Source organism: Hemitrygon akajei, chromosome 5 (assembly GCF_048418815.1).
Source record: "Hemitrygon akajei chromosome 5, sHemAka1.3, whole genome shotgun sequence".
Taxonomy (NCBI): domain Eukaryota; kingdom Metazoa; phylum Chordata; class Chondrichthyes; order Myliobatiformes; family Dasyatidae; genus Hemitrygon; species Hemitrygon akajei.
In genome coordinates this window covers 159095205-159114981 of record NC_133128.1, presented here as the reverse complement: position 1 = coordinate 159114981, position 19777 = coordinate 159095205, and positions in this window count along the sequence as shown.

The window sequence follows — 19777 nt, the reverse complement described above, 5'->3', positions numbered from 1 at the left end:
TTAAGCTACTTTAAGCATAACTAAATCAACAGTGTTGAATTGGTCTGATAACATGAAGCTCTTGGAAAATTTGAACAATTCATGACTTACAATTAAATGCATTTCCACATTTCCAAGTTGCACAGTTAATATTTAACAATGTAGTTAAATGGTTGCATGTTTTCTGAGGATTTTCAATGACTAGGGTATATTGACAAATACTTAGAGATGCTGTTGCACCAGCACCACAGTATCAGCATCAATGTGATTTGGCACTTGAAATGTATATCAAACATACATTCACTTTACTAAATGCAGAGTTTTATACAATTTATTCACATTTTCTTTTTCATTTCTAATAACTGCTGCAACTTTGCCAGCTATTACTAATGTCCATAAACATTATTCCCCATTTCTAACAACTGTTCATTTCATTCATAGCTAAATATGAATACATAGACGTGGCTATTTTCAGTAGGTGTTTTCCATATCTTACAGTTTAGTTCACAATTCTCCAATAATGAAACAATCTATATTAGCCTACAGCAGGATATAAATAACATCTAGATTAGGACTACAACGTGCAGCTGATAATTTTCACGCCATCAATGCATCAAACATTGGCTCGTTCTTCCACGCAAAATCACAGCCATTTTGCAATGGCATTTAACTGCACCACCACCATGAGTCTCCCATCAATAATACTTCAGAATTTAAAATGAATGAAAAACCACATTAAAAACACAAAATGCTGGCAGAACTCAGCAGGCCAGACAGCATCTATGGGAGGAGGTAATGACGACGTTTCAGGCCAAAACCCTTCATCAGGAGTGCACTTTTATTCTGTAACTATTTGAAAACACAATAAAAAAAAGTTTTTTAAAAAAAGAGTGAAGTAACATGGGATGGTCGAGGGGGGATAAGAAGTGGGGGGAGGGATGAAGTAGAGAGCTGGGAAGTGATAGGCTGAAGGGAAATGGGCTAGGGGAAAGGTGGAGAATTATGGGCAATAAAAGGGAAAGAAAGGTAGGGCTGGGGGGTAGATTACAGTGAGGGGGGGAAAAGAGAGAGAAAGAGAACCAGACTAAAATTATAGATAGAGATGGGGTAAGGAGGGGCAGGGGTATCAACGGAGGTCTGTGAGTTGAATGTTCATGCCGGCAGGTAGGAGGCTACCTAGGCGGGAGATAAGGTATTGCTTCATCAACCTGTGTGTGGCTCACATTAGATTAGTTACATTTGCACATCTACAAAAGCAGACTAAAACTCTACCATCAGTGGTACTACTGAAAATTAACTCAATTTACTTGAACACTCATATAGTTATGTAAAAATTTCCACATTTAAGAAATTTGATATTACCCCAAGTCAGAACAGTTCACTTAATCACTGTCTTGATATTAAAGTCATTATCCACTCCCTCCATCAATAATACCATCACTTCCAAATGGTGCAAAAGTTAGTCATTTGGCGCATTAAAATGGCAGTCTCTTGCAGAAGCATTATTACCGTTATGATCTATCCCAATCAGGTCATGCAATTCTGTTCCTCCATCAGTGCTGGATTAATTTCTTAGAATTTGTGGTGTCCCCATCATCAGAGGGTTCCTGTAGTTCTAAAAGGATCGCACCCACTTTTTAAGGGGTGTAAGTGGAGGAAATAAAACAATCCATTTCACTGATTCTAAAGGATAAGGAACAAACATTTTGTTTAGCAATTGAAAGCCAATTATTTTTAAATCCTTCAGATGTAGAAACTCTGAAGTAAAAACATGGAATGTTCAATAGCTCAAGCAGCTCTATTAAGAAAGAAGCAAAAATAGCATATCAGAATGGTGATTTTTCATCAGAATGAAGACTCCTATACTTTTATTTTTATCTACAGAAGTCATGCACTGTGAAAGATTAATTCTATTCCTCAATCCACAAATGTTGCTTGACTTTTTGAATGTTCCAGCATTGTCTATTTTCATTTTTCCTAGGTTATGAAATCTTTTAAAGTACTCATACTTCCATAATAAAAAGTCATGCATGTTGTGTTTCTAATGTCCATGACCATCATAAAATTGTTTGAAGTGTTGCATTATAATTATTTTTCACAATCTGGATTTAAAATCTCTCTCTCCATCCAACTTTTGAATTTCCATGTTACCTTCTGTTGCATTAATGTGCTTCTAATTTTATGTCATGAATATATCTTACTTGCTGTTTAAAAAACATTCAAGAATCATATTGGAGCTACATTATGATGACTACATTATTTTTCTGATTCTTGGGCCTAAGGTACATATATACTGAGAAATTATTTTAAGACTGCATTCCAATATCTCTACATACTGTATATAGCCACATAAATCAAGTTATTCAGCATGAAAGTTGGAAAATATGGAGCTAACTTTATATTTTACTGTCTTATCTGAAATGAACTTTCTCCATATGACAAGATACAATATACTGAACGACAAACCAATTTTGAAGCAATCTGCACAGTACTGCATTTGTCAACGTAGAGCAGAGGGCGAGTTTGTAAATTTGGTGAGAGCATGTGGGGGTGTGGGACAGGTGATAGAGAAGGAGCGCCAGGGACAGGGGTGGCACAGGTGCAGACACACCCAGCCTTGAGGTCATTTGATTCCAAACAATTGCTTTATTGATCATTATAGAATGTCTCTCTAGCATTTCCCTCTCCCTCCTCCCTCCCTTCCCCTTTTCCCACTCTCAATCCTCAATAGAGACCCAAACCAGAATCAAATTTATCATCACTCACATATGTCATGAAATTTGTGATTCTTTTGCACCAACAGTACAGTGTAATACATAAAATTACTGAAGTATTGTGCAAAGGTTTTAGACATCCTGGCTGTATATATGTTCCTATGACTTTTGTAGAGTACTGTAATGTTCACAGATTCATTGTCCATTCAGAAATCTGATGGTGGAGGGGAAGAAGATGGTTGTGGAACACTGAGTGAGTGGCTTCAGGCTACTGTACCTCCTCCTTGATGGTAGCAATGAGAAGAGGGTATGTCCTGGTGATAGGGACCCTTAATGGTGGCTTCACCTTTTTGAGGCATCACCTTTTGAAGATGTCCTGGATGCTGAGGAGGCTAGTACCCATGATAGAGCTGAATGAGTTTATACTTTTCTGCAGCTTTTTCTGATCCTGTGGAGTAGCACCTCCCACCCAACCCCATACTAGATGGTGATGCAACCAGTTAGAATGCTCTCCACAGTACATCTGTAGAAATTAGTGATTGTCTTTGGTGACGTTCCAATTTTCCTCAAACTCCTAAGGAAATATAGACATCATTGTGCCTTCTTTGCAATTGCATCAATATTTTGGACCTAGCGTAGATCCTTAGAGATGTTGACATCCAGGAACTTGAAACTGCTCACTCTTTCCACTTCTAATCCCTTGATGAGAATTATTGCCATTCCAAACTTCCATTATAAATTGACATACTTCTGTCCATCTGACAGGTTACTTACTTAAGATGGTATGTTCAAATACGATCTTCAATCAAGTTTCAAACCCCAATATTTGGTCCTTTGCAATAGATGATTGTGTCTGTTTTGAACACTATCGATCTCTGTTTTTACTTATGCCAATTTCTATAGACAATTTCATGATGGCCTTTGTTTCTTTTGGGCACAAATGAGTCTTTCAAAGCTGCCCTGCACAAACTTGAAATCACCACTTGTTTTGTTATTCACATACTGACTCTTGGCTGTATTTCTTCCTGGTATGGAATGCATGCATGCATTTTGTAATTCTTTAACAGGTATCAATACATACTTGCCTTATACTCTCTCAAGAATCACCATTCACCTGGGTTGAGCACATTACCTGAAGCATTGATGAAGGAAAGCAGCATCCATCATCAGGGTCATTTCACTACCCAGGACATGCTCTCTTCTCACTGCTGCCATCAGGAACAAGGTACAGGAGCCTTAGGACTCACACCACTAGGTTCAGGAACAGTTATTATCCCTCAACCAACAGGCTCTTGAACAAAGGGGATAATGATACTCAACTTCACTTGCCCCATCATTGATGTATGACAATAAGATATAGGAGCAGAATTAGGCCATTTGGCCCATTGAACCTGTTCTACTATTTCATCATGCCTTATCCATTTTCCCTCTCAGCCCCAATCTCCTGCCTTTTGCACATATTCCTTCATGCCCTGGCTAATCAAGAATTTATCAACCTCTGCCTTAAATATACCCAATGACTTAAATATACCCAATGACTTAAATATACCCAGCTACCTGTGGCAACAAATTCCACAGATTCACCACTCTCTGGGTAAAGAAGTTCCTCTTCATCTCTGTTCTAAATGGACTTCCCTCTATTCTGAGGCTGTGTCCTCTGGTCTTAGACTTCCCCACCATAGGAAAAATCCTTTCCACATCCACTCTGCTGAGGTCTTTCAACATTTGATAGATTTCAATGAAGTCACCCCTCAATATTCCAATGAGTACAGGCCCAGAGCCATTAAAACTTTTCTCATAGACAAGCCTTTTAATCCCAGAATAATTTTCATGAACCTCCTTTGAACCCTCTCCAATATCAGCACCTCTTTTCTTAAATAAGGGCCCCTTAACTGCTCACAATACTTCAAGTGAGGCCTCACCAGTACTTTATAAATTACATCTTCACATTACATCTTTGCCTTTATATTCTAGTCCTTTCAAAATGAATGCTAACATCGCATTTGCTTACATCATCACTTATTCAACCTGCAAATTAACCTTCAGGGAATCTTTGCACAAGGATCCCAAGTCCCTCTGCACCTCAGATTTTTGAATTTTCTTTCCATTTAGAAAATAGTCTACACTTTTATCTCTTCTACCAAAGTGGCATGACCATACACTTCCTAACACTGTATTCCATCTGCCACTTCTTTGCCCATTCTCCTAATCTGACTAAGTCCTCCTGTAGCTGCTCTGCCTCCTCAAATCTACCTGCCCCACCCCCCCCACAATCTATCTTCATATCGCCTGCAATCTTGGCCACAAAGCCATTAATTCCATTATCCAAATCATTGACAATAACGTAAAAAGAATTGGTCCCAACACAGACCCTGTGGAAAACCACTAGTTACTGGTAGTTAACCAGAAAAGGCTCCTTTTTGTTCACACTCTTGGCCTCCTGCCAATCAGCCTACCACAAATGTTCCCACAACCAGTGGGGTCACTTTCAAGGGCTTTGCATCTCATGTTCTCGATATTTATTATTTATTTACTTAATATTACTATTTCTTTTTGCATTTGTGTTGTCCATTATCTTTTGCACTCTGCCCAAGTTGCTGCGGTCTTTCATTGATTTTAAAATGGTTATTATCCTATTATGAATTTATTGAGTATGCCCACAAGAAAATTAATCTAAGGGTTCTATATGGTGAAATATACAGTATTACTTTGATAATAAATGCACTTTGAACTTTGCACATGAAGTTATCTTTATAACAATAGTGACTGCTGTTTAGAAGGTCATTCCTCCCCGTTACTCCAAAATGTTTTGACCAGATAAAGAGTTGGACAAGAAAACTGACATGAACATCACAATAACTTGATGTTATTTAAGTCTTGATGACTATTCTAACACCAATGGATAAATCATGTTTCCAATGCAGTGCAAACTGTTGTTGGAATCTAAATACTCGAATCTGCATTTAAAAAGAAGGCGTGGTTTCCAGTCTGTTCATTTGTTCTGATTTTGACGGTACCCTTTAACTGCTGTGAGGCGACTTGAGCATTACTTTTAAAACTATCCAAATATTTATGTGGGTCGTTTCAGCATTATATCTTGCTTTTGTGTAATTCGCAACCTTTGGGAAGACATTTTACCTGGCAACATTGCAATACAGATGTAAAAGTAATGAAAACACTTCATTTTATTAACTGTATTGTTGCAATGAGTTTAAATTAGCCCGATAGAGTCCAATTACATTGCCTGTTTGGAACATTAGATTCAACCGCCTTGGGCAGATTTCTTCCCAAACTGCTTAAAGCTCTTCTCCCTAGAGTTGGTTGTTGAGAAGATGATATGAAAAGCCCGTATACATACTTAAACGATTATTATTTTGTTCTATCGTGTTGCCAGATCCACCCATGAATTAATGCAATGTACCATTAATGTGGCGAATAGTCCAACGTATGGGGAAACCTAACATGTAGTCATATAAACTGCCAAATAGATCTGCAATTTGAGTACCAGTCAAACTAGAACCATAAAGTTTTGGACTCATCACCGCATAACTGTATTGTGTTTCTCCTGCCTTGTTCTAAAAAATTAAACAAGTTTTATGCATCCTGCAGCAAATCATTGCAAACAACTGGCTTTTCATTTGCATTGTTCCTGGAGGCCAATTAAGCAAATATTTTAATGTGATCTTATAAAAATCAGCTAATCCCATAGAAATTAATTATCGGGATATAGTAATTACTTTATTATGCTGATAATTCAGTTTTGAAAACTAATTGGTTCTCTATTTACGCCAAAAGCCTATAAAACATTTTAATTTTATTTCCAGACTATCAGCTCCATCAAAAAATATAGCAGGTGGAAAATTATAATTAACTATGTATTTTATTGTACAAGATACATGCAAGATAAAACACAAATGGTTACAGGTAGCAGGGAGAACACAAAATACCACACGATGTGAATTTTGAGGATATTTTTCAAACTGTGAAACTAATAATTGTCCTGCCAAACCTTTTCAAAAGATTGTCGAACGGAAATTGAACGGAAACAGTCAGTTTTGTAGTGAGTTGCTGCTTTCTATAATATGTGGAAAGAAATCTCTGCGTCTGAATGAAACTGCAAGCGGTGGACCAAGAATTTCCCTATTACACAGAAGCAGGATATTGGAATGATCAACGACCGGTTGTCCAAACAGGACACAGAAAATCCTTTATTCTCAGAGGAGCATCTATCTGTGTGCTATGTCAAACGTAAGAGCCCCATAGGTACACATATGGTTTTCTGCCTTAGACAATCTGAAGGCTATTTTTAAAGCAAAAGCTCATTAATATAAAATAGCCCAGATATGTCAAGAACTAAAAGAAAAAGTCAAGAACAGTTCAATATTAGCAAACATTTATTTGATTAGTTGCCCAAGGAAACAGTGTTACATATTGGGGGGGGGGGAAACCGCGTGGATTATAATCATAACTCTCTATAAGCAAGTGGTGTCCCATGCAGAAACCATGCTAAAATACAAACACTTTCGCAATCTCTACAGGTAATATATAATCGCACAGGGACCAGTTAAACGTTCAATTAATAATTTACATGAGATCTCTGCGGTTATATGTTGATATAGGCAGCATTATTAAAACAATGTATTAACAGTGAAATCATTCCCATTCTCATATTCTACTTCTTTAAACAAGTAAACTTCTTGAAATAAATATTGTAATAGTTATCTATCATTCTCCACTTCTGTAGTCCTTACTAATACCAGGTTAAATTGAATTTCAATTGAAACTCAATTCCTTATTCACCACAAGCTATTATATTGCATTAATCTAGCTCTGTGGTAAAGTGAATGGGGGAGGCTGAGCTTCCACTTTTGTTAAAAATCTAACTGTAATTCACCTCTATCTACCGCCTTCTTGTATTTCCTGCACAGTCCAACCAGAACTTCATAGCAGTGCCTCAAGGCATCCTAGAGTAGTAACGGCACTAAGTAAATGAAGGCCTTTCTTCATTTTTAGATATTTGGTGTGTTTGCACAGAAACAGATTCTGTAGGGTATTGATAGTTGTTATTAGGATTTATGCACAAAATGGAATAGCTATTTATATTTTCTTTTATTGTGGTGCACTTACATCAAACTATTTCCAAAATGTTGATTCTAAATACATCCATGTGGTCATTACTCAGGAAAGCCTGAGAAACTACTGGTAATGTTGCAACAGCAAAGACGAGTTTGCATTTTACCAGCGTATTAGAGAAGCATCAATGATACCCTAGCGACGGAAACGATTTGAGCTTCGTGACAGTGATGGAAATTTTAATGAACGTTAAGATGTATGCCACTACCTATACTTGCACATTGACTCTCATGTTAAGATGTTTTGACAAACTTGAAAACTTTTTAATGACACTAGTCATTGCTAAATGTAAATAATACTCTGAAATAAAAATATCTATTTATTTTCAATAACAAAAAAGGTTATATTTACACATGACAATCCAAAGCTGATGTTTACAGCACGTTAATCTGGGCCATAAATTGACATAAACTCCCTCAATGTTGCTTTCTTGATTTATGAGTTCAACTTTTGTTTATATTATCTACATTTATGTAGCAATCCCTTAGATGTTTAATTTGAATTTGTTAATTGAGAAACAATTAATTACGATTCACTTATTATAACAGGAAAAAGCAATAAAATAACATTTTGGATGTCTTAACATAAAAGATTAGGTAATTTCTTGTCGCAATTTCACATTTCTATCGTGGTCTTAATCTATACTTAGTAGTGAAAAACTAAATTCCTGTTTGCGAATATGTTCTATCTATGGTCTAAACGTGAATTAACTGAACTCTTTTACTAATTGATGATAGGCTTCATATCCTGTAATATCACTATATTCTTGTCAGGCTTCTTATTAAACTTTGATGGTATTAGACCTGTTTTAGCAATAATGTAGCAAGTTCCCATCTAAAGTGCAAGCAACCCAATAACTCCTGAAACTGAATCAAATCGTTCCCTCTTGGTACAATCCATGTTATGTCAAAACTGAGGCCAGTATATCAAGAAATTAGCAATACCTAATGGCCATCAATTTGGTTAGAGACTATCTATATTAAATACTTTTCCTCAATCGTCCTGAAGGCATGTTCATCAACTGGTAATAAATTTATTCCATGTTTTACTTAACTCAGTAGCCTTAATAAATGTAAATGAAATCTGGATGACTGTGAAGTCAATAGAAACAAGATATATTCCTTGATATGCTTGATTCATAATCAAAGGGATTAAATAAAATCTGAACTATTGTACTCATCCCTCCATTATTTATGTACCTGTTCAGCCTCAGATAATGCCTTGATATTATTAGGCCTCTCAATGAATAGTAAACTAATACATAAAGCATATTGCAGATATTTTAACAACAGTTAAAACTGGCATTTTTGCTCAATCTTGGTGTAATTACAAATATTCATAAATGTGATGAGAATGTGATAAGTCTGCAACAGTTCACAATGAGATAATTTTCTTTGAAGAAAGAACATACTAAATTGGTTAAGAACTAGCACAACTTTATTCAGCATCCCATACAATACAACTGATAAATGGAAGGCAATGATAAATGTAAATAAGAGTCAGTGAATGTTTCAGTGAGTGAGAAAGAGAGAGAGAGAGAGAGAGAGAGAGAGAGAGAGAGAAGCTACATTCCAAACAGTCACAGTATAAGCCTATAGAAACAATTCAATAGTAAATAAATCATTTGAATAGGTGCATTATGTGTTAGACAAATGCAGATATATAATTCATTCGATCCAGGAAAATATTTCATCATCCTCTGAAATTGTTAACCACTCAATGTCAAATCTCTTTGTCATCACAGAAGCAGTTTGTCAACAAATAACTTGTCCAAAAATAGTGGTACACTAACAGTATATGATAATATTCCCAAACTGCAATCTTTGGATCATCACTCCGTTATGTATACTGTCTGAATATTTTAGCGAATGTTGATCATAGAAAGAAGTAATCATAGAAGACATGTGTGGGGTTCTGCGGGTGTCTGCTGGGACAGATGGTTGTCAACCTTTTCATTAAGTGGGTTTCTAGCTCGAGTTCCAGCTTCAGAGATAATACAATTCAAGTAGCATTATGAAGATTTGCCCTAATTCTTATGGATATGCATATAATTCACCTAATGGTTCTCTGGCACGCGGAAATGAATTGTGTGGGAGTGAAATTGATAGAGGCAAAATAATGTTAAACAAATCGTTTTCGTTGATTTAATTGAACCAACGTCATATGGGGAAGAAATAAAACTTGAACTCTTGCACTGATTGCAATAAAGGCACATTGTTAGTAACTAAAGACATCCGGTGTAAGAAACGGGGTTGGGGGAATCACAAAGGCGCTGAAAAGGCTGCGCTTCTCAATGAAGTTCGAGGAACATTGTATAAGTTTTCCTCTGCGAAAAAGTGCTGCTCCGACTGAACAAGAATGACAAAAGTGAGTAAAATATCTGTTCTGGGCATTTCTAATTAAAAACCAAAATAGGATCCCGTCTATAAATAGTACATATTGTCGGGGGCGGGGAGGTGGGAGGGAATGGGATGGGGTGAAAGGTGTATACTCATTCAACAGTCACTTACGATGTTATTAGCAGATTCGTCACTTACATTATTCAGTCCTATGCTCTGATTCAAAATATAGATTTCTCTCACAACAAGACTGCTGGCCAATTGAAAACTGTCGATCCAAATAAAGCATTTTTCTAACCATTAATCTGAACGCTTCAGGTTTCTAATGTTCCATGTCTTGCGCTTTTTGGTATTTGATTCTCATATACTTTACAACAGTAATTATATTTAAACGCTATTCATTGATTACTCTACATGTTGATGTTATCTGCTGCCCTTGTAACTACGCATTACATCAGTATTAAAGTCTCTGTACCACAATAGTTAAAAATATTGTGAATGATCAATTGAAAGTCAAGTCAATACTGTAAATAACACGGATTGATGTTGTTGATGGATACTAAATCGGAATCAATAACTTAGGCAGATGATCGAACACATTAATAATTTTGAACGTATGCTTATTTTAAAAAACGAAAAGGAAGGGTTAGATAAAGCAAATGTCAATGTTTTGTTTGGAACAGATTAAGAAAATGTACAGTCTACCCCTTGCATATGAAGCGTATCAAAGTTACAGGAGGTTCTCAAGCTGGAACTATTTCTAAATTTGCTAGTGCGAGTGAAAGGTCATCGAGCTAAACCATAATATTCTCTCCACAGATACGATCCGAACTGCTGATTAATTCCAGTATTTCTTTTACTTTAAAAAAAATAGGATCAGAGAACGTTAATTAATCTTTATAGCTATAAAATAACACTATATATTCACATCCAAGTACGTATTGAACTTATTACGTTTTTACACAGATCACTTGCCCCTTTCTCTTTATAATATAATGCGCATTGTAAGTTATTTTTCTGAAAATTTGGAGACTTTCAAAAGGAGAACTTTTATCAAATGGAATTGACCTGATTGCAAACGCCGTAAATAACTGCATTTTTCTCAACTCATTGGTGATCTATATAGTGTATTAAACAAACTCTTATCATAATTCCAATGAAGTGTGTTTTCGACCCCGAAGCAAAATGCCGCCATCTTCGTCAAATGTATGGTACGGAAGAATAGCTTTAATCACAGATGTTGCAAGAGTAATATATTACCTCTTTAATTTTAGGGTCTTATACAATACAGTATGTTATTTGGACCATTTCGCCACAGTAAACAGTTTCAAGAGCCACTCTTTAAATTTACACTCTTTCGAAGCTGGTAAATCCTAGCAACTAGACCGGTGATTGATCTAGTTAATTAGCAATGAAAAGCCAGATTGTTTTCTCTCTATCGTTTGGCCCAAAGAATGAAGCCGGAATCATTACAAGGAAGAACACAGACCTCAGAACAAGAGCAATACCCAATCGGAACGCACCTACTAAGCATGTCACAATCGACTAAACTCAAATTAAATAGTTATATTGAATAAATATAACTATTTACATTTCGCCATCAGATGTCAGAACAGACAATAACCCAAGCAATGAACTCTACTTCACTGTGTTTGCAGTATTTTGCACTACTTATTTTATATATATCTTAATGCAATTTATATTCTTTTATATGAATTGCACTCTATCACTGCCGTAAAACAACTAATTTTACGACATATGTCAGTAACAATAAACCTGATTCTGATTATACATAAAAACTAAAGAACTATTTGTTGTGTGTGTAACTACTACCGCTTTACAGGAAAAAGGACTTAATAATTTTGATTATTTCTTGGAAGCACTGCATAGATTATTTTCACATGTCGCGCATAGGTTCGGGTTTTAAATCTGTTATATTGCCTTAAGTCTAAAAGCCAGATTTTGAGTGGCAGGTGTTCTTCGTCGTGTACTTGAAAAAGGCTCCACGCTGCAGACTTTAACAAAATGGAAAAGCAATTACATTCTCTGCAACAAAATTTATTTTGTATAAATAATAATGATATTTACGATATCAAATGTTGAAAATCATGCAGATAATAATGAATGACATATATTTAGCATTTCCTCAACCTTGGATAACATGGAAGTTTATTGGAGTGGTCGCCAAAAAAAAAAAGTAAATGTAGTCATGAAACGCCAACTCTGACTTGCCTAACATAATGATTAAATCCTAGTCGCTTCCATTGAACTATGATTCACTGTTGCAATTGCAAATACTTGCTCACGGTAGTGAATAGGTTAATTAAACGTTAAAATTAAAATACATACCCCTTCAAATTTCCGGTGTTAGAAAAATATAGACGATATAAAATCTGTGACTATTCTAAGATTATTATTTCATTGCTTAATATTGAAATATTGCTTTGATCATAAATTATTTCCCTAAGAATCGAAATTGTGGAATCAACGTTTGTTTGGCACTCCATTAACTGGCTTGTTGTCCATAAAGGATGATGATCTAATCCCGGTAATCTAATTCCTTGTCAGGCTGTCAAAAAAGTGGCACAATGGAGCTTCCCCTCTTGTGTTCTATTTTAATTTCGGGGTCAAGTCTGGATAGCGTTATCCGTTGTTCCTCAACTACGAATCTTTGCTATCTAAATACATCCAAAGTATACGTTGCAGAAAGTAGCAACAATGGCGCAGTGGTCTTTTAAAAAGGCTTTGCTCAGTATTGTTGCAGCTTTATGTATCATTTCTATGTGAATAATACAGTACGCATTCAAAAGAAGATGCAACGTAAATTGGACGCTCTCCACTGCAGTTACAACACTTCCACTGACATGGTAATTTTGACGGGGAAACAAAAGCATGTGGGGCGTGTTGCCATGAGCCAAGCACGCAGTTTATACAAGGAAATTATTACGCTGTATTTTGGAGGCTACTTACCAATATATCCAGTTCCTTACAATGCTGATTTCAGCAACATGGCTGACGAGTACCAGCATCTTCAAAGCGCACAGCTTTACAGCAGTAAACACCAAGTGAGATCCATAGCTTGGAGCCCAATGTGAGATTCCTGTTTCTTTTTTCATTAACTCGGTACACAAGGAAATGTATTTACTGCAATAGATTTAGTCTAATTTCTAACAATGCGATTTTCAAGAAAATAAATAAATCAACAGTTTGCTCGTGATCGTTTTAAGTGTTCTCTTTAAGTTGCAGCGATGGTAGTGTTGGGGAGTCGAGGGGGAAAGTTTCAACTGTTACGATCTCAGCCCACTGCTGCTGCTTTTATGATCTGGGGTGGTAAATTATTTTGCAGGAACACTCAATTCCGGAATTAATTAAAGAATTAGATCGTGGCCTGGATTACTTACTACACCAGTCATTTCTGAAATACAACAATCAGCGTCCTTTGCCAACTATTTAATCAATTTCCCTTCATACAGCATTTTGCGATTGAGTATTTTTTATTATCTCACTAGAAACAAATAAATAGAATCAAGAAGGTACAGCAAGTCGAATTGGACTTCTCAATAACCTCTAACTTCAAGAAAGCACTTTATTACATAATATATTTATTCCCCAACACCTAACTGTCTCAGTAAATCATAATTTTGTAAACAGGTCCATTAGATTTGGGGGAAAATATTCGCTTTCAATTTGTCACGGTTGACAATTACAAATTGCCTATAGGTGATTTTCAACATATAAATGTTATTTTGAATTCAGGTATTAGTCTTTCTATGGCATTGAAATACCCGTCTTTGAAATAATAGCTTTGATAAAGGGAAAATCCTAACAAGTGGTTCCACATCAGCGGAGAAAATTTATCATTCATTGGACTTCAACTAATATCATGGTTTATCGTCAAGTAAATGCTAATAATATCATATTTTGGGGAGTGACATGCTCCTAATGTTAACCTGCTTCCAGAATACACTGAAGAAAATACACGCGGCGGATGTGGACTTGTGTTCAATATTTCTTAATTTATCCTTTGACCGGTTTGTCAAAGAACTTAAATATATAGAATATATAAAATGTTCTAAGTAGATAGCTCTCCAAATTATTATGACCTGGGTTGCCAAATAAATGCAATGAAAAGTGCCTCTTCTATTCCAGTTTAACGCCTTGTAAAAAAAAACAACGCTACGCCTCAGAAGCATAAAGAAAGTTAACAGTGTTTTCGGTCGGGAAAGAAAGTACACTTCGCACTATTGCGGTGGAACCGCGTGTTAAAACTGCTCAACGGCAATGGTTTAACCACCTGCCTTTCATGTAGTTCTTGAGCAACAGAAACGTAGAATCAGAATCAAGTTTATTATCACTAACATACAGTACGTTGTGAAACCTTTTGTTTTGGGGTAGCAGTGCAGAGCAAGACAAATAAAAGGAGGAAATGTTTGCACTCTGTATTATTTCACCTTGGATAAAGAAGAGTCGGGGGAAAAAAGCACAAAAGTGCCTGGTCTCAAATGGTTTCTTAACGAGATGGTGACAAGAATTGCTCAGATTGTCCAGGCAGTTTGCAGAAGGCCTAATCACGTTTTCTCCATCAAGGTTTTAGTCTTGTTTGGGAACTGAAAGAACCCGGCGAAAAGCCACAATGCCATTCCCTGTAAAGGCGACCTCTTCTATTAGCCGTTAACGTCCTACTTTGATTCTACTGTGTGTTGAGATAATTTCAGCAACTCGTTCTCTCGGGCCACCATTACAGAACCCGTCGTAGCTATCCCCCGGTATCCTCTTCTGCACGTAATTGTAGCACCTTCGTGACTATCCACAGGCATTGCAACGGCTTCTCTGGACATTCAAGCTTTGCCCCCTTGCCATCACTCTCTGTCGCGTCGTTGCCTTTTCATTGTCAGGCGACTCATTTGATAGTCGGTCGAGGATTAGCCGAGATTTTCCCAAGTTAAACACTGCAAAGATAAGAGCCAGCATCTGATCCCACAAAAAAACATATACTTTCACCACCTATTTAAAGTTAACCGTTCGTCACACCCCCTCAATCGAATTATTCCTCAGGTAGAAGCTATCTGCCTGCAGACTCACGTCTTATTCTATCCTGGGCTATAGATCTGTATTTCTGAAGATCTCCTATCACTATTTCTGTAACGTTTCCGCCTTCAACCCAGTTTAGCAGCTCAAGGGCTACCAAATTCCAGGCCTAGTCATGTGAAATTCCAAACTCCTATCGTTATGCTTTTAAAAAAAAGGCAATTTATCAACCATCAGTTCCTGTGGTATATTCTGCATCACGTCCTGTTTTCTTATCACTCTGATCTAGGGAACCTAACACTGAGTCCTAGTAAGCACTGCATTATTTCAGAGTCCTCTATTTAAAACTTAACTAGGAATAGAAGGTTTCTTCTCTTTGCTACCAAATTTATAACCCCAAACTGGATTCTTTGCTGGGCTGTCAGTCCCCCGACTACCCCAAATTCCCTCTCTTCCTTTCATTCACAGTCACACACCATAGAAACAGGTCCTTCAACTCAATGGCCCATGCCAGGGTCAGAGGTTCCCAAACTTTTAACGCCATGACCAATACCACTAAGCAGAGAGTCCCTGAGTTGGGAACCCCTGCTCTAAAACTTTCCTACCACATACATGCCTAAGTACATTTTAGATGTTAATGTATCTGCCTCAGCTGCTTCCCCGGCAATTCATTCCACATACTGACCACTCCCTGGGTGTAAAGACTGCCCCTCAGGTTCCAATTAAATCCCTCTCCTCTCACATTAAACCTATGCCCTCCAGTTCTTGATTCTCCAACTCTGGTAAAAACACTATGCACATTCACCTTGTCTATGCCCCTCATAACTTTAAATACCTCTTTAAGACCACCCTTCATTCACCTAAGTTCCAATAAAAATGTTTTAACCTACTTAACATTTCTCCATAATTCAGTCCCTTGAGTCCCAGCAACATACTTGTAAATCTCTTCTGCACTCTGGAAAGATGCTTAATGGCATCTTTCCCATTGCATCTTGAAAAGATATTATTAATAAAACTGACTCTTTGCTCTCTTTTCTAACATCCTTTATTTATTTAGCATTTATTTTTGAATTACTTATATCGCCCTGAACAGGTTTTAAGTCCTTATCTATGCTAAAGGTGAAAAATACATGAAACCAGCTCTTAAATATTAGTTTTATTCCCCACTAGCTTATTTTCCCTCTATCACCGTGGTGAATTTCTAGGCCTGATCTAATGATGTATTAAAACTATGGTCGACATTATGCTGGGCTGACCCCTAGAACAATGCCTTTGTTGAAGTGAGTCCAAACACAATAGAATAAGTTATATCAGAATTTGTTACTGTTCTCAAAATGGTAGTATATAACCATATAACAATTACAGCACGGAAACAGGCCATCCTGGCCCTTCTAGTCCGTGCCGAACACTTACTCTCACCTAGTCCCACTGACCCGCACTCAGCCCATAACCATCCATTCCTTTCCTGTCCATATACCTATCCAATTTTACTTTAAATGACAATACCGAACCTGCATCTACCACTTCTACTGGAACCTCGTTCCACACAGCTACCACTCTCTGAGTAAAGAAATTCCCCCTCGTGTTACCCTTAAACTTTTGCCCCCTAACTTTCAACTCATGTCCTCTTGTTTGAATCTCCCCTACTCTCAATGGAAAAAGCCTATCCACGTCAACTCTATCTATCCCCCTCATAATTTTAAATACCTCTATTAAGTAAGGAATCAGTAAAGAATGCCACAAAAATAAATGGATGTATTTCCTATTGAATATTAAATGATTATAACAATAAGAGCTTTAAAAATATTATGTGACTACTTTATCTATACTTGCAACCATTTATTATTTCATATCACAATAAATTTTAAAAGAGCACATTCGAACACAAATCTCTGAAATGAGGTTCAGCATATAGCACTTTATAGGATATTTAACTATTTAAAATAAAATATCCTAAGAATAATTTTTAAAATTTCTTCTTGATCTAATGGTCTGCTATATATGTCATTTCTGAATCCAAGCGGCATCTTAGCATTGATGCCTCATAATACCCCATCAGTAAGTGTTTTATTGCAACCTCCACCTATCATCAATTCCCATGGAAACCAGAGGTAGTCAAAAAGCAGGCAAGTGTTCTGGTCAATGCACTGCTCAGTCTGAGCTTCTCAAATCTTTTCAAATTTGAATTCCTTTATGACTATGAATTGTTTGCATTGTTATTGCTAGCAAAAGCATAATGTGGATTTGTATTAGTTTTAGCTGTCCTATTTCAATTTAAAATTAAACTTATTAACAAAACTAATTCTTCCAATGTTTCAAAGATCATTGTGAGGAGCCTCAGATCCAGGTAATTATTTTATACAGTGCCATCTTCTTTTTTATTGTATGTTTCTGTACATTTTCAGCAGATTTGAAATCTACAGATATACTTGATGAATGTCCTTCTCATTATCAAGTGAAACCATTCAGAGTAACACCGTTCAAGGAAATTATTTATTCACCTCCAAGAACAGAAAATATTCACTTGATATTGACAAATTTCTAACCTTCCTTGGAATGGTCTGCTGAGAAAACCTGCAATGTATATTGCAAAGTATACTCTAACACAAGAACTCTTGCATTCGCCATGCACTGTTGCTGTTGTTTCTTTTAGGGATGACTAGTTGTAAGTTTTATTTGTGGATGGTAACACTGTTTTGTCAGATGTAATGGCCCTAAAACCAATTTGTTTCTTTTTATTGTGGGAACCAAGTTAACTGCTGAACATAGTAAAAAATATCAACAGTAGGTTGAACTCAGGGGCTTTTTACAAGGAAGGAACATGCTGGATGATGTACATCAGACTAGGTATATAAATAAGAAATTAAAAGTGGAATAATGGCTAATATAACAAAGCCATAGAGTCAAAGGGAAGTACAGCACAGAAACAGGCCCTTCGGCCCATCTATTCCTTGCCAAAACCATTTAAACTGCCTAGTCCCATCGATCTGCACAGCCACCATAGCCCTCCATATCCCTACTATCTATGCACCTATCCAAGCTTCTCTAGAACATTGAAATTGAGCTTTCATGCGCCACTTGTGTTGGCAGCTCTTTCCACACTCTCACAAACCTCTCAGTGAAGAAATGTCCCCTCATGTTCCCCTTAAATTTCTCACCTTTGAGAAAAGGTTGTAGTCCCACCCAACTTGTTGTTTGAAAAGTTAATGTTAAATATCAAGAGTTCTTCATGTTACCATATGTGAGGAGTCAATACTAAAATCTAAAGCTATTAACAATGATACTTAAGCAACTACAGGCAATAAATCCAAGCATTGTTATTGTCCGGTTCCTAATCTAAGGAGCTAATGCTGCAGAATATCAGTGCAAATTTCAACACCAATTTTGTAACATGTATTAGGCATAACACTTGTGCACACACCAGCATTGCAAGAGATGCAAGTTTCCCACAAACAGTGCATAAGAAAACACAACTGCAATTGCTGGAAACATTAATGAGAAACAGAAAATGCTAGAAACATTCAGCAGTCCAGTCAGCTCCTGAAGAAAGAAAAATAGAGTTAATGTTTCAGTAGAATAGCCTAAATCAGTAACAATAAAGGGACTTTGACCTAAAGTGTCAAACCTGCTTTTTTTTCCACTGATGATGACTTACTGCTGGACATTCATGGTATTTTATTTTTTTTAAATTATCTACTAGTACACACTGGAACTGAATAAACATAAATATTGGCTGTTCTGGTTTCATTACAACTATAGGTACTTTTGAGTATATATACATTCTACACAATCTTATTTATTCGGTGGTCATTTCACGGGATGCATCCTGTACTGGAATTGCCACTGAGTGTATGTACATGATCTTCTTCTGCTGTAGCCTACCAATTTCAAGGTTCAATGTGTTATGGATTCAGAAATGCTCTTCTACATACCACCATTGTAATGCATGGTTATTTGAGTTACCATGCCCTTCACATCAGCTTGAACAAGTCTGGCCATTCTCCTCTGGCCTCTCTCATTAACAAGGTCTTCTTTTTTGCCCACAGAGCTGCTGCACACTTGCACCATTTTTGCACCATTCTTTGTAAACTCTAGAGACTGTTGTGAGTGAAAATCCTAGGAGATCAGCGGTTTCTAAGATACTCAAACCAACCCTGTCTGGCGCCAGCAATCATTCCACAGCCAAAGTAACTTAGTCTGAACAACAACTGAATTGCTTGACCATGTCTGCATGCTTTTAGGCGCAGAGTTGCTGCCACGTGATTGGCTGACTAGGTATTTGTGTTAACAAGCAGGTGTACCTAGTGAAGTGGCCATTGAATGTATGACCCTTTGTTCAAAACTAAAGTTTTTTTTTCAAACAATTTTGGTGGTCATGCAAGTTTTATTAAGCACCTAGGCTGTGCTATGTCATATCTGTTATTATTTGCTGCTGCCACAAAGTTCAATTTGCTATTTTTGACTGTACAAATCTGAAGGAGTGAATTGATTTTAGGATGAAACCTCAGCTATTCTGTTTCTTTCTTTCTATTGAGAAAACTATAATGCACACCAGAAATGAAATGTGCTATTTTGACAGTACAT